Below are 14,083 nucleotides of genomic sequence, written 5' to 3' on the forward strand. Positions count from 1 at the left end.
CAGTACCAGAGAATCCCTTCCATGGCGATGTGTTGGGTCAACTGGCTCTCCAAGCCTCAAGGCCCACACAGAGCTCCCAATGCTGGGCTGGGGACTCAGGACAGCCCCCGGCTGAAGAGAGGCCTAGTCCTGGGTGAATCCTGGCCTGTATGTCCTGCTTCCCTCCCAGGCCTGCCACAGAGCTGACTAGCCATGCTGGAAAGTTGAGGTATTTATACAGACAGGCCCAATGACATCCCCCCAGTCTCCTGTCATCCTCCCCCTCTCCCCTCCCTCGTCCCTGGGTGCTGGGCTGGGATGCACCTGGGAACCCCAGGAGAGGGTGGCCCTGGCAGGCAGTGACCAGCACTGTGCCGTAGCTCTGATTGTTTTGTTTTCCTGTTTCTCACAGATGAGTTGAAAACCAGCCTGGCTTGAAGACCTGCAGTCTTTAGTATCTGTTCAGGGGAGCTGATAAACATGATGTCACTGTCGTGGAGATCCCAGAAAGGGTGTGTGTGTGGGAGGGGGGCCTGGGCAGTGGGTGGGGGGATGTTGGGCGTCACAAAGGGAGTTCGGTGGCATGTGTCTTGCTCATTGGCTCTTAAGTGCTTCCGATGCCCTCAAACAACAGCTCCACTCACGAACGACAGAGTCGATCCAGATGTCAGAGCAGGTGTGACATCATCCACACTCCACCTCCACAACCTGTTGCTATGGGAAACCGTGGTGTGGGGACCAATACATCTCCTTCCTGCTTTACTCACAGCTGGCGCTGTCAGTTTAACGCATTATTAACGGCGTTAACGCAAAGCCATTTTAACGGTGTCAATTTTTTAATTACGCGATTAACGTTCTTTATGGAAAAAACGTTCGTTTTTTTCACATGCTGTTGCAACTACTGATGTTAGAAAAACGACAACACCACACAGGATCTAGCTGGACCGGAAGCAAAACAACAGGCACGCCGCATACACTTGTCTAGGCTTGCGAGCCGGCTAAAGAGTAGTAGACTAACGTTACGTTTTGAGTGGATGGCAGGCGCGAGACGCCGAAATGGATGCCAACAAAATTCTGAATGGAAAATGTACTTTTAAAAAGTTGACAAATGGTTCCATTGACAAGACCAAAGTGATCTGTGTGTTTTGTCGTTGTGAACGGAACTATCATCTCAGCACATCCAGTCTGAAATACCACTTGATGGCCAAGCACACAGCTGATGAGAATTCTCCGCCCCCTCGTCAAAGCCAGGCGATTGAAATGTTATTTTCAATAAAAAAAACATTTGCACTAAGCAATACTGTCCACTTTTCCATGTTGACAAGAGCATTAAAATGAGCAAAAATAATGGGACAAAAATAAATCAATGGACATTTAGAATAGATGAAAAATGTACGATTAATTGCAATTAATCGCGAGTTAACTAAGACATTAATGCCATTAATCGCGATTAAATATTTTAATTGTTTGACAGCACAACTCACAACGTTAAACGTTAACGTTAAGACTAGGGGACTGGAGCGTGCATCCCACTGATCTGGACTGGAGAGTAGAACCACAGAGTAGAACCACAGAGTAGAACCACAGAGTAGAACCACAGAGTAGAACCACAGAGTGGAACCACAGGTCGTACCAACAGCAGCACCCCCCTTCAAACCACAGAGAGACAAACCCTGTCTGTCTCACCCAGACTGGAGTCAGCTGCTCTCTCCTCTAACAGGAGGCTGGAGACGTCTCCCAGAGAGAGAGGGGGGAGAGACATGTGTGTGTGTCTGCTGCTTGGCAGAGAGGACGGAGGCGGCTGACTGGCAGGAGAGGGAGAGGAGGAGCCTGGTTCAGCTCTCCTTACACTCCTGCTGCCCTCCTTCCCACAGGCAGCACACACCAGAGTTACACTGAGGGAAGATGTGTGTGTGTGTGTGTGTGTGTGTGTGTTTGGGAACCCTTCACGGGGCAACAACACTGCCAGGGAACACAAACGTCAAGGTGGGAGGAGAACATGGAGAGAGAGAGAGGGAGAGGTGGGGAAGAGAGGGAGAGAGTGGGTTAGCATACATCCAATGTAGGTCCAGGTGTTTGTATAGAGAATGACGTCTCACCAGGGAACAAAAGCCTTGTTTTCGTCACACTCAGTAAACACACAGAGCTTCAGATCAAAGCCAGTTCCTGGTCCAGGTGGCTCTTCAATGGAGGACCATCACACATGCAATATTATTAGAACTGAGGCCTCGAAACCACAGAGATCCTGTAGAACTGGCGGTTCTCCCAGGGGTGGGTAAGCAGAACCACAGCTGATGCAGCACTTATCTGGACGGAGAACGAGGAGAACCTTCTGACGGGAGAGAGGAACAACCTAGCTGTGTCATCTGTCTCACACACACACACACACACACACACACACACACACACACACACACACACACACACACACACACAAACATGCTCCCTAGACAGCCATTAGGGTTGTAATGTTTTGATCTGAAGCCGTCAGAGACAGTTAGCCGAGACAGTTAACTCTGTTCCCCGTCACTGTGACTGACAGGTGACCCTCGTGCTGGAGCAGCAGGCAGAGGGATCCACATTCACATGTTCATCCAGCTGACACTTTCATTCAAACACACAACACAGAAAACTAGAGAGGGTATGAGGCGTGCAACTCCAAACCTTTTGGTAAACTAATATCAAACATCCAAACATTTGGAAAAAGACAAGAATTTTCATACCTTTACTTACATCGATGGCTTTCCAAACCAGGACATTTGACGGCCCTCTCGTAGTTTATTGCTTTATTATCTATAGCTGAGCAAAAACGCACATGCATGGACCACATGGCCATTGCTTGTAAACGGGCTATACAAATACATGGGATGTTTTGATAGTAACAGCTAGCATAATGAATGCCTGCGGTCTTTTCGTTGTGTACCTGGTCTAGTCGCATAGTGGTAGACTGATATACAGCTTGAGCTAATACAACTCCCAAAAGCTAGAGCTAGCTAGCTAACAAAAAAATATCGGCAAATCAAACTGCAAAACCGCAGATGTAGCAAGCTATTTCTTGCAATACCACCATGGGCTGTTTTGTCAGCTGTAGCAATATATGCTGGTAAAAAAAATTCGGAAGACTTTCGTTAACTCGAGTGGGTCTTCACTAAACGCAGGCCCTGTTATAACGCGTGCGGCGTGTGACGTTGTGACTTTTTACTGTGGCAAGCTAGTTAGCTACCCTTAACTTCACTTTTTGCCACAAAAACTTTAATTCTGCCTAAACCGTGCAACGGAACTTCGGAGATACAAGCAATGATCGGTATCGAGCATATACCGTTTTAAAAAGACAGGAAAATAATAAGAAATAAATAAAGAAAGCAAAAATATGAGAGAGAATACAGGTTTACAGTTTACAGCAGAAGATCAAGGATCAGAAATGTGTAGTTCTGACTGTGTTTTGGTGCTCAGAGTCAAGGAATGGTGGTGCTGGGGATGTTTCAGATTGGTTAGCTTTTAATACTGTACAACTTGAGACAACTATCAACTCGGGAGGAATCTGCGCCTTGTCCATTAAATGTAAATAGCGGGACACCTTCTCTGCCCTTCTCTGCTTTTCCAGCCCTCGTATAGGGGTTCAGTAATGTCACTCGCCTGTCGTCTCTGAGGGGGGATGTGGTGTCAGGAGTTGTAGTGTTGACATAAAGCCTGTTTACTCGTCTCTGTACAGCCTCTGTTTAGACACACAGCCCTCATTCGGGGTTGAGGGGACCCCCTTTCAGCAGCTTTCAAATGGGATGGCACCTTCCAGGGGGGCCGGGGGGAGGGGGGGCTCAGGCCCCGTCAAGACGACTGACCGGCCCCTCCCAGGATAAAGGAGGTCTGGGGGGGGGGCCGGGCTAGAGGCCAGACAACTGTCACTCAACTACGAGATCCTGCTCCCTCCTTCCCTCCTTCCCTCCTTCCCTCCTTCCCTCCTTCCCTCCTTCCCTCCTTCCCTCCTTCCCTCCCTCCCTCCCTCCCTCCCTCGTCTGACTTTGACATGGATTGATGAGCTTCAGATGAACACAAACATCAGTTCCAGCTTATTATGAATGAACATGCCCTTTTAATGGGTCAGCCATCCTATATTGGCACGCGCATCTGACTCACAGACACAGAGCGAGAGGGAAGAGAGCGGAGCGGTCCTTTCTGCCCAAATTGTGTTCTTAATTATACTCTCCACTTCCAGCCTCCACGCATCCGACCACAAACAACAATCAACAGTTGTGTATCTTTTATATTTAATTGGTAATTACCAAACTGATAATTGCGTGACTGTGCAGTGGCATGAAACTAATTGTTATGGGGATAAAGTACACCGCCTTTTCAATTTGTTGCTTTCAGTCGGAATTATCCATCCATCATTTCTGAAAAACAAACAAAAACGGGGGGGAAAACAAACTTGGAAACAGGAAACGAAGTGTTTCGGCAGTCGGGTTTTACCCATGTGGTCCGACAAGCCGATTGGTGTTCCAAGCAAACAACCTCAAACTCTCATTGGCAGTTTGGGGTTGTGAACCAATCATTAAAGTAGTAGGAAGAGGGTTCTGAGTGACAGGGCCTGTACTTCCTGTCAGGTGACAGGCAGGATGGCAGGCGTCATTGGCAGCAAGGATAGATCATGTGCCAGAGTGTCTGAGCTGATGAAGGATTAGGATTAAGACAGCTGCCTCGCAACCTCCCACAGTCAGGCTCTGAATGTGCCAGAACACATACAACAGAACTATGACTAACACTTCTTACAAGACAAGATATAGCTCAGTGGTGGAGCATTTGGGTGGAGAGGAAGGAGGCTGGGTGGAGAGGGCTGGGTGAAGAGGAGAGGAGGGGTGGAGCAGAGAGGAAGAGAGGAGGGGAGGGATGGAGAGGAGAAGAGGATGAGAGGAGGGGTGGAGGGGGAAGAAGATGAGAGGAGAGGAGGGATGAAGAGGAGAAGAGGATGAGAGGAGGGTTGGAGAGGAGAAAAGAGGATGACAGAGGGAGAGGATTAGGGAGAGAGAATGCATCTGCTTGGGAAAGAGAGAAAAAGATTGTAAAAGTGTATGAGAGAGTATTTGTGTGTGTGTGTGTGTGTGTGTGTGAGAGAGAGAGAGAGAGAGAGAGAGAGAGAGAGAGAGAGAGAGAGAAAGAAAGAGTGAGAAAGATAGAGAGACACACAGAGAGAGAGAGAGAGAGAGAGAGAATGAGAGAGAGAGAGAGAAAAAGAAAGAAAGAGTGAGAAAGATAGAGAGACACAGAGAGAGAGAGAGAGAGAGAGAGAGAGAGAGAGAGAGAGAGAGAGAGAGAGAGAAAGATGAAGGGTTGTGGCATTTAAAGTCTTACAGCCCACGGCACATTTTCAAGAAAAGTTTAAATGATTCATTTCTGTGTTTCTGTTCTAATTTCACTCAATTGATTCTGGGAAAGGAACCAGGTCACACTGGCGGTTCCATATTCTCTTTTTGCTGAGCCATTTTAGGCCCGGAAGGTTCTGCATGGTTCCGTAGGGTTCTGTAGAGCTGTCCCACACCAAACACATCCACTCCACAGCTGTCTTCAAACTGTGAGACTTTTCAGAGCCCCTGGTACTACAGGACACAGCAGAAACAGACCCTACTGGACCGAAGTTTCCCAGCAAGCAGAAACACTCACAGCACACATACTGTGAAACCCCATTAGGAGATGAAAGTTAATAATTAACGGAGATGATTATTGAATTTTGAATGCAATAATTCAGCTAGGGAAAAGCACTCGGTTGAAGCAACATTGTCACCTTTTTTACTGTCATAATAAAAAGACAAAAACCCATGATCTCTGACTGTCTTCTGGTGTTTCCTGCAGTCATGTCGGCTGAGTTTGAACTCTTCATGGCTGAAGCTGTGAATCCAGCCCTGAGCCAGATGGAGGGGGTCTGGGGGCTGGGTTAGATGGAGAGGAGAGGAGGAGGGTTATCTAGGTTAAGTAGCTACATGGGTACTGGAATTGCATGCTCCCACAACTCCCCCAAGCAATGCATTGTGGGATAATCCCGTCAAACCCAGGGAAAATGTCACCGCTGCTTTTAAAGTAGGCTTTTTACATTTCTGAACAACAAATGTGTGTGTGTGAATGTATGTGTGCATGTATGTGTGTGTGTGTGTAAATGTATGTGTGTGTGTCCCAGCAGTGCACTATGGGCAGGGCAGCAGCTCTGTGCGTCTGTGAGAGCGAGCCGTGAATATGTTAAAAAAGGAAACCCCAACATTCATGAAATATGCAGAAACACACACAGCCTGGCCGGCTGACACATCATGCTGCAAACATGGATCCAGTCACAGCACGGCCAGCTCTGCACCTTCACCTCACCTTCACCTCACCTTCACCTCACCTTCACCTCACCTTCACCACACCTTCACCGCACCTTCACCACACCCTCACCTCACCTTCACCGCACCTTCACCACACCTTCACCTCACCTTCACCGCACCTTCACCTCACCTTCACCACACCTTCACCTCACCTTCACCGCACCTTCACCTCACCTTCACCTCACCTTCACCTCACCTTCACCGCACCTTCACCACACCTTCACCTCACCTTCACCGCACCTTCACCACACCTTCACCTCACCTTCACCGCACCTTCACCTCACCTTCACCTCACCTTCACCTCACCTTCACCTCACCTTCACCGCACCACCCGTAGCCCCGCCCCTCATCACCCCTGCCCCCCCCCCCCTCATCCCCTGGCCCCGCCCCCTCACCACCCCCTAGCCCCGCCCCTCATCCCCATGGCCCCGCCAACTCATCACCCCTAGGCCCGCCCCTCATCACCCCTAGCCCCGCCCCTCATCACCAGTAACGAGCCCCTCTCTCTCCAGGGTGTCTGGTTTGTCCTTCTGCTGATACCGCAGGCCGGACAGAGAAGCCTTTCATGTCCACCCGCTCGACAAAGTGGAAACATCAACAAAAACACACAAACAAAAACACACAAACAAACCTCCAGTCATGCACGGCCAACCCTGACATTCTAATTAGTTTTAAAAGTAATTGCTCGAAATGATTAGTTGAGTTGGGTCACTCTACCCTGCAACCTCCGAATTGGAAATATAATTGTGGCGGACAGTAATAAGCCAGAGAGGGCCTTCTGGGTTTAGTAGTGTGCGGTGGACGGCTGCACTACTGCCGTCCTTGGATGCGGTTCAGCTTTTGAACTACAGCGACCAGAGGGGAACACAAACACACACGCACGCGATGCCCTGCTTCCCCCCACCAGCCCCCCTCCGGGGGCCCCTGCACCCTCGGACGATCTGCCCTGTCTTCATCCCGGCCTCATCCTCCACTCCTCCTCTATTCTAACTCTCCTCCTCCTATTCCTTTCCTCCTCGCTTCCTCCTCTTCATCTCCTTCTCTTCCTCCTCCCTCCTGTGATAGAAAGAGAGAGAGAAAGGGTTGTAGTCAGAAAGCTGTTTGCATCTGTGTGGGTGTGGGGGCCTATGTGTGCTGTCCCGTCTCTGTGTGTGCGTGTGTCTGTATCTTTGTGTGTGTGTCTCTGGGTGTGTGTCTCTGGGTGTGTGTGTGTCTGTGTGTGTGTGTCTCTGGGTGTGTGTGTGTGTGTGTCTGGGTGTGTGTGTGTCTGTGTGTGTGTGTCTGGGTGTGTGTGTGTCTTTGTGTGTGTGTGTCTGGGTGTGTGTGTGTCTCTGGGTGTGTGTGTGTCTCTGGGTGTGTGTGTGTCTGGGTGTGTGTGTCTCTGGGTGCGTGTGTGTCTGGGTGTGTGTGTGTGTGTGTGTCTGTGTGTGTGTCTGTGTGTGTGTGTCTGGGTGATCTTTCCAGGGTTGCTGGGTTCCTCAGTATGATGCGATCAGCATGTTTGTATTTGTCGTTCTGAGAGACTCTTGCTAAATTGTCCGTGAGAGAAGGAGCTCGGTCACCAGGCAGAACCCTGACAGCCAGAGGCCCCTGGCTCAGGATTGGCTGCACAATCAGACACAGAGTTAGTCAAGGTTTGTTTAACGAATTACTGAGTAGTCTTTGTCTCATTTCAGAAGGGAAGTAGCTTCCTGTTTCTCTGGCACATACCAAGACGTACTGCAGGTGAACAACACCTGTGAGTGAGGAAGCTTGGGGAGACGTCTGGTCTTGAAGGGAGGACAGTGTGTGTGTGTGTGTGTGTGTGTGTGTGTGTGTGTGTGTGTCTGGCATGGAAGTGAGTATACAGGAAGTGACGGGAGGATATGAGAAGGAGAGGAACAACCCAAATCAGAAGACTGAAGATTGTTGCTCCATCACTGTGTGTGTGTGTGTAAATGTGGAGATGTGTGTGTAGCTGGGTGTGTGTTGAGTAAAAGTGGGATATAGGTCAGACTTGTCAGACTGAGGTTGGAGCCCTCCCTCCCTCCCTCCCTCCCTCCCTCCCTCCCTCCCTCCCTCCCTCCCTCCCTCCCTCCCTCCCTCCCTCCCTCCCTCCCTCCATCCCTCCCTCCCTCCCTCCCTCCCTCCCTCCCTCCCTCCCTCCCTCCCTCCCTCCCTCCCTCCCTCCCTCCCTCCCTCCATCCATCCCTCCCTCCCTCCCTCCCTCCCTCCCTCCCTCCCTCCCTCCCTCCTTGAGTCTACTGCACATGCGCAGCAGAGACTGTCAACACGCTGAGCACATACAGTACACACACACGCTCACATCCCCCATACAAGGCGACACCATTAGGAGAAGCACTTACAAGATCACTGCCTTTGGGGGTAAACACTGTCTGCTGACTTACACACACACACACACACACACACACACACACACACCACACACACACACCACACACACACCACCACTAAACACTGTATCTTGACACACACACCACCACTAAACATTGTATCTTGACACACACACCATACACCCATCTCACCATACAGTATACAGAACTTAGACAAACTCCTCACCGTTTGAAACCGGTAAAGTTTGTCTGGAATACTTTCAGTGTTGTGTTGTGCAGAAGAGCTTTGATCACTGGGCTGTGTGTATTGACAGCCTGCTCTGTCAGATCATAACAAACAGACAAGAAAGAGCTGGATAGCCTTGACATGGCTCACCATGGTCTCCTGAGCCCATCCCCTGCTCTGGGAGGGACCAGGACGCACTGACACACATGGCTGTATCTCTCTCACACAGACACGCAGACACAGACACACACACTGAGAAACAAAACACTGGAACACACCACACACAGTCCTAATTTGCTGTGATCAAACAGGGCTGTGAAGTCTTAATTAAGGATCCTCATACAGGCTTGATTAAAAGGACAGAATGAAAGGACATCTTCATGAAAGGAATGATGTCCTCATCAGTTAAGAGAGAGAAGGAGGAGAGCAGGTAGAAAGTTAGTATTTATGTATGTGTAGACCTCCTGTTTGTATGAGTCTGAGTGTGGAAGTGTGTATGTAAGTAAGTGTGTTTGTGTGTGTGTGTGGGACAGTGTGTGTGTGTGTGGGGGGGACATGGAAACAGGGCTGCTGCAACAAGTCACCTCACTTGGTTTTTGGGTCAGGCTTTCTGCAACAGATATGAAAATAACAAACAAACAAACCCTTGACATTACCATTGACAGGATAACCCTCACCCTATATCTCTCTCCCCCTACCTCTCCCTATATCTCTCTCCCCCTACCTCACCCTATATCTCTCTCCCCCTACCTCACCCTATATCTCTCTCCCCCTACCTCACCCTATATCTCTCTCCCCCTACCTCACCCTATATCTCTCTCCCCCTACCTCTCCCTATATCTCTCTCCCCCTACCTCTCCCTATATCTCTCTCCCCCTACCTCACCCTATATCTCTCTCCCCCTACCTCTCCCTATATCTCTCTCCCCCTACCTCACCCTATATCTCTCTCCCCCTACCTCACCCTATATCTCTCTCCCCCTACCTCACCCTATATCTCTCTCCCCCTACCTCACCCTATATCTCTCTCCCCCTACCTCTCCCTATATCTCTCTCCCCCTACCTCTCCCTATATCTCTCTCCCCCTACCTCTCCCTATATCTCTCTCCCCCTACCTCACCCTATATCTCTCTCCCCCTACCTCACCCTATATCTCTCTCCCCCTACCTCTCCCTATATCTCTCTCCCCCTACCTCTCCCTATATCTCTCTCCCCCTACCTCTCCCTATATCTCTCTCCCCCTACCTCACCCTATATCTCTCTCCCCCTACCTCTCCCTATATCTCTCTCCCCCTACCTCACCCTATATCTCTCTCCCCCTACCTCACCCTATATCTCTCTCCCCCTACCTCTCCCTATATCTCTCTCCCCCTACCTCACCCTATATCTCTCTCCCCCTACCTCACCCTATATCTCTCTCCCCCTACCTCTCCCTATATCTCTCTCCCCCTACCTCTCCCTATATCTCTCTCCCCCTACCTCTCCCTATATCTCTCTCCCCCTACCTCTCTCCTGCATTCCTCAGTCCCGTCTACCCTCCAGTTCTTTCTCTCCTTTCGTGTCCACTGTTGTTTCATAATTCTACCATTTTGGAGTGAGAAAGGGAGAGAAAGAGGGAGACAGAGATAGAGAGAGGAAGGTCGATTGAGAGAGACCGAGGAAGAGACAGAGGGAGATGAAGTTAAGTTATGTCAAGGAATCAAGATTATTCAACCAGTGCCATTTTAAGCCAGGCCTTGTCTCTCTAGCTACCTGTATGACTCCATCCTTTCTCACCCCCCCCCCTCTCTCTCTCTCTCTCTGCAGGGCTGAGTGGAGGACACCTCAGCCATCCTGTCAGCTCCTAGCCTGACCCCTGACCTCCTCACTCAGCACAGCTGTCTGTCTTGTTTCCTCTCTTCCTCTCCTCATCTCTCTCCAAAAGCAGGATCCAGGACTAAGGCTCCAGACCCAGACCCCAGGCTGAGCACCTTGCATGGGGAAGCAGACTGTGAGAACATGAAGATTCGCCTTCTGTCAGCATTTGGACACTGAAACTGTGTTGACACGAAACAGATGAACATAAGCTGGAGAGAATAGATGTGCTCCAAGCAAAACCTTGTGTAAATATTCTCCTCACACACACACACACCCCCCCCCCCCCCCCCCTCCTTCCCCGGACACACACACAGCGTCTTGGTCCACTCTCCCAGAAGGCACGATGACACTCATGCAGATGATGTCTTGTCTCAGAGAGCCAGTTGTCCCTGACCCGGCGGTCCTCCAGGAGAGGCAGCTGGACAGGGAGCCCGCGGCTGCCTTGGACGCTCTGCCCCTGGGGAGCCGAGAGGAGGAGAGTTCCCTGGAGGACCACCACCTGAGCTCCGCCACAGCAGGGGAGGGGAGGGGGGGGTAGAGGGGTTCTCTGTGTGTGTGTGTGTGTGTGTGTGTAAGTGTGATTGTGAGAGGGGAGGAGAACAGAGAAGACTAAAACTGAGTAGATTAAAGCAGCGCACAATAGAGTACAGAACAGTATAGCTGAGTCCTCATCAAGTATTCAATAATGTAAAACCTTTTGGAGAATTTGTTTTTCAAAAATATTTTTTCAACCTTTCCAAATATTTATATCTAAAAGTACTTTTCAACCTCTCAAAACTTTTTTAGAAACCTTAATATTATATATATATATATATATATATATATATATATATATATATATATATATATATATATATATTATAATATTTATATATTTTGAATCATCCTTTTGAAAGAAATTGAAATATTTTTGTTCATCCTTTTGAAAGAAATTGAAGCATTTTTGGGGAAATATTGTTTTAACTTTTCTAAGGTTAAAGCTCCTAACTTTGACAGTAGTTTAGATTTTTTGATTACATTTGAGTGAAAGTAAAAAGATGTGAGAGGAGGACAGATAAGCCTAAAACAGAGTAGAACATTTTGCACCTCAGAGTCAGAGTTAGCAGGGGTTGCATTTCTTGGCACGACACACCAGCCCTGCCCTGAAATGCCCCCCCCCCCCCCCCATGTCATTTCTGTTCTGTGTATCCCAGCATCAAATGATTCTCATTGTACATTGAGGGGATTCGTACCAGTAACCAGTGCAGCTTTCATGCATGTGGCACTTTCCTAGTCAGAGTTACCTGGGGGTGCATTTCTTTTTGAAAGTTTCGAAAAACATTCAAAAGATTTCAACGAAATCTTTTATTGTATCACTGTAGTTGACATGAGGTCATTTTGTGCTGTTCCTGGTATATAAATACAGACTGTTCCTTGATTCTGACCAATGAAACTGCAAGAACTCATCCTTGATCTTCTGCTTTACTTCCTATAGGCACTATGTCTATGTCGATCTGGCTGAAAGCACATAGGCTACTTAAAGACTATAAATGTAAAATGTGGATGTGAGACTGTGGACAGATATTGTGGCTACATGTACTGTACTCTAAGGTCTGTAACGTAACCATAACATCCAGTATGTGTGTGCCTGTGTGTCTGTGTGTGTGTGTGTTCCTGTGTGTGTGTGTGTGCCTGTGTGTGTGTGTGTGTGTGTTGAGTCTTCTAAACAGCCCTCGTTCCTTCCTGAGCTGGAGGAGTCACCCAGACTAAAGCGTTGACTAAAGTAAGTGCCCATAAATATTTCATGTTGAAATGGGAGATGTTAACATTTTTCGATTTCCTTGGCGGATTGACATCAAATATTAAACGTCGAGAGAGCTTTTGTTTTACCACAAGAGTGAGAAAAGGTAAACACAAAATTAATAACGTTTTTTTTCTTTCTTCTTGACAGAAAGAATTAGAGAATTATCTTTGTAGTTGCTGAGGCACGTTGATCACGTTTGCTCTCGTTTTTCAAGTCCCACAAGCAGACATGAAAGACGAGGACTGCGCAGTGGAGTCCACAGTGAGGGGTCCACATGACTTGCAGGTCCAGAAGTTCCACTCCTCAGGACTACAGAGGGGGAACCAGGGTTCCACTCCTCAGGACTACAGAGGGGGAACCAGGGTTCCACTCCTCAGGACTACAGAGGGGGAACCAGGGTTCCACTCCCCAGGACTACAGAGGGGGAAGCAGGGTTCCACTCCCCAGGACTACAGAGGGGGAAGCAGGGTTCCACTCCCCAGGACTACAGAGGGGGAACCAGGGTTGCAGGGAGCAGTGATGACTGGAGAAGGTTCTCCACACAAGATCTCAACTTTTACAACCATGAAAGAGTGTGTTGATGCTCCGGTTCTGAAGTATTTTTTGCAAAGACCAGTAAGGGGGGGGGGGGGGGGGGCACTGTCCCGCACGACCCCCACCCCCCCTCTATCCCCACTACACTACCCTCCCATCACCTCCTCAACTCCAACCCCTTCCCCCCACCCCTTCCAACCCTCTACTCCCCCTCGCTTTCCAGCATAACCACCTCCTGAGGGGGAGAGGGAGGGGAAGCCTGCAGTTCTACTCTCTCCATCACGCGATGGTGTTTCTGTTGTCCATGGCAACCGGGCAGACCCCCTGGTGAGCCCGGGAGGAGACGACCCAGAGACTCATGAAATAATAAACCAACTTGGCTGCAGGGGGCTGTGAGGGGCAGGAGGGGCTGTGAGGGGCTGTGAGGGGCAGGAGGGGCTGTGAGGGGCTGTGAGGGGCAGGAGGGGCTGTGAGGGGGCTGTGAGGGGCTGTGAGGGGCAGGAGGGGCTGTGAGGGGCTGGAGGGGCTGTGAGGGGGCTGTGAGGGGCTGTGAGGGGCAGGAGGGGCTGTGAGGGGGCTGTGAGGGGCAGGAGGGGCAGGAGGGGCTGTGAGGGGCAGGAGGGGCTGTGAGGGGGCTGTGAGGGGCAGGAGGGGCTGTGAGGGGCAGGAGGGGCTGTGAGAGGCTGTGAGGGTCTGTGAGGGTCTGTGAGGGGCAGGCGGGTCTGTGAGGGTCTGTGAGGGTCTGTGAGGGTCTGTGAGGGTCTGTGAGGGGCAGGAGGGGCTGTGAGGGGCAGGAGGGGCTGTGAGGGTCTGTGAGGGGGCTGTGAGGGGGCTGTGAGGGGCTGTGAGGGGCAGGAGGGGCTGTGAGGGACTGTGAGGGTCTGTGAGGGTCTGTGAGGGGCAGGCGGGTCTGTGAGGGTCTGTGAGGGTCTGTGAGGGGCAGGAGGGGCTGTGAGGGGCAGGAGGGTCTGTGAGGGTCTGTGAGGGGCAGGAGGGTCTGTGAGGGTCTGTGAGGGGCAGGA

Source organism: Hypomesus nipponensis, chromosome 19, assembly GCF_054491055.1.
Source record: "Hypomesus nipponensis isolate SF chromosome 19, ASM5449105v1, whole genome shotgun sequence".
NCBI classification, from domain to species: domain Eukaryota; kingdom Metazoa; phylum Chordata; class Actinopteri; order Osmeriformes; family Osmeridae; genus Hypomesus; species Hypomesus nipponensis.